Below are 2,118 nucleotides of genomic sequence, written 5' to 3'. Positions count from 1 at the left end.
TAAAAGGCCCTTTGGTAGGCACAATATTTGCTTACGGCCATACCACCCTGAACACGCCCGATCTCGTCTGATCTCGGAAGCTAAGCAGGGTCGGGCCTGGTCAGTACTTGGATGGGAGACCGCCTGGGAATACCAGGTGCTGTAAGCTTTTACCTTATAGCCACTTTGTACATTCTGATTTGACATTTAAAAGCTGTGAGTGTGTCTGGCAATCTGCAGGCGCTCCCTGTATAGACGAAAGAGCAAAGCGTGGTGATATAGTATCTTTAAAAGGCCCTTTGGTAGGCACGATATTTGCTTACGGCCATACCACCCTGAACACGCCCGATCTCGTCTGATCTCGGAAGCTAAGCAGGGTCGGGCCTGGTCAGTACTTGGATGGGAGACCGCCTGGGAATACCAGGTGCTGTAAGCTTTTTCACTCCTCTTTACAAAAAGCAGAGGGCGCTGCTGCTTTTTCAGTGGACACCGACAGGGTGGGAAGGAAATAGCTAGATCATGACTTGCCGGTATAGAAATGACACAAATCCAGTTAAATGATGGCTTTCATCATTCCTAAGCTCATCGATCATTTTCTTTTCAATTTTATGCTAACGTATTCTACATTTCAACAGTAAATATTAATCTTTTTACTGCACTACATTTGTGATCCTTATAGCCACTTTGTACATTCTGATTTGACATTTAAAAGCTGTGAGTGTGTCTGGCAATCTGCAGGCGCTCCCTGTATAGACGAAAGAGCAAAGCGTGGTGATATAGTATCTTTAAAAGGACCTTTGGTAGGCACAATATTTGCTTACGGCCATACCACCCTGAACACGCCCGATCTCGTCTGATCTCGGAAGCTAAGCAGGGTCGGGCCTGGTCAGTACTTGGATGGGAGACCGCCTGGGAATACCAGGTGCTGTAAGCTTTTTCACTCCTCTTTACAAAAAGCAGAGGGCGCTGCTGCTTTTTCAGTGGACACCGACAGGGTGGGAAGGAAATAGCTAGATCATGACTTGCCGGTATAGAAATGACACAAATCCAGTTAAATGATGGCTTTCATCATTCCTAAGCTCATCGATCATTTTCTTTTCAATTTTATGCTAACGTATTCTACATTTCAACAGTAAATATTAATCTTTTTACTGCACTACATTTGTGATCCTTATAGCCACTTTGTACATTCTGATTTGACATTTAAAAGCTGTGAGTGTGTCTGGCAATCTGCAGGCGCTCCCTGTATAGACGAAAGAGCAAAGCGTGGTGATATAGTATCTTTAAAAGGACCTTTGGTAGGCACGATATTTGCTTACGGCCATACCACCCTGAACACGCCCGATCTCGTCTGATCTCGGAAGCTAAGCAGGGTCGGGCCTGGTCAGTACTTGGATGGGAGACCGCCTGGGAATACCAGGTGCTGTAAGCTTTTTTCACTCCTCTTTACAAAAAGCAGAGGGCGCTGCTGCTTTTTCAGTGGACACCGACAGGGTGGGAAGGATATAGCTAGATCATGACTTGCCGGTATAGAAATGACACAAATCCAGTTAAATGATGGCTTTCATCATTCCTAAGCTCATCGATCATTTTCTTTTCAATTTTATGCTAACGTATTCTACATTTCAACAGTAAATATTAATCTTTTTACTGCACTACAATTGTGAACCTTTATAGCCACTTTGTACATTCTGATTTGACATTTAAAAGCTGTGAGTTTGTCTGGAAATCTGCAGGCGCTCCCTGTATAGACGAAAGAGCAAAGCGTGGTGATATAGTATCTTTAAAAGGCCCTTTGGTAGGCACGATATTTGCTTACGGCCATACCACCCTGAACACGCCCGATCTCGTCTGATCTCGGAAGCTAAGCAGGGTCGGGCCTGGTCAGTACTTGGATGGGAGACCGCCTGGGAATACCAGGTGCTGTAAGCTTTTTTCACTCCTGAACACGCCCCTTTGAGGAAGTGAAGTGAGGAGTGAATTGTTTGGCTTGAGCTGAGTCTAGTCTTTCAAAAAACTGAGGTTTTTGTGGATAAGTTGTTAATTTCTTTTTTTCTTTTTGATTGAGATATTGATACTGGTTTGAAGAAAGTGTCTTCAGGTTTAACTCACCCCAACAGCCTGGCTGTTTGAGGGAGT

The 2,118-nt window shown here is 44.5% G+C and overlaps 5 non-coding genes across 5 annotated transcripts; all 5 read left to right on the top strand.

Annotated features, from left to right (window-relative positions):
* The first annotated feature begins 29 nt into the window (after positions 1-29).
* LOC129115959 (5S ribosomal RNA) lies at positions 30-148 on the top strand. The gene has a single exon (XR_008533332.1). It is a non-coding gene; the product is annotated as a 5S ribosomal RNA (ribosomal RNA).
* A 148-nt stretch (positions 149-296) lies between these two features.
* Positions 297-415, top strand: LOC129115958 (5S ribosomal RNA). The gene has a single exon (XR_008533331.1). It is a non-coding gene; the product is annotated as a 5S ribosomal RNA (ribosomal RNA).
* A 379-nt stretch (positions 416-794) lies between these two features.
* On the top strand, positions 795-913 carry LOC129115957 (5S ribosomal RNA). Its single transcript, XR_008533330.1, has one exon. It is a non-coding gene; the product is annotated as a 5S ribosomal RNA (ribosomal RNA).
* Positions 914-1,292: 379 nt separating this feature from the next.
* Positions 1,293-1,411, top strand: LOC129115956 (5S ribosomal RNA). Its single transcript, XR_008533329.1, has one exon. It is a non-coding gene; the product is annotated as a 5S ribosomal RNA (ribosomal RNA).
* A 381-nt stretch (positions 1,412-1,792) lies between these two features.
* LOC129115954 (5S ribosomal RNA) lies at positions 1,793-1,911 on the top strand. The gene has a single exon (XR_008533328.1). It is a non-coding gene; the product is annotated as a 5S ribosomal RNA (ribosomal RNA).
* The last annotated feature ends 207 nt before the right edge of the window (positions 1,912-2,118 follow it).

This window comes from Anoplopoma fimbria, unplaced genomic scaffold, assembly GCF_027596085.1.
Source record: "Anoplopoma fimbria isolate UVic2021 breed Golden Eagle Sablefish unplaced genomic scaffold, Afim_UVic_2022 Un_contig_7763_pilon_pilon, whole genome shotgun sequence".
Taxonomy (NCBI): domain Eukaryota; kingdom Metazoa; phylum Chordata; class Actinopteri; order Perciformes; family Anoplopomatidae; genus Anoplopoma; species Anoplopoma fimbria.
This window is presented reverse-complemented; position numbering and strand designations above follow the sequence as displayed.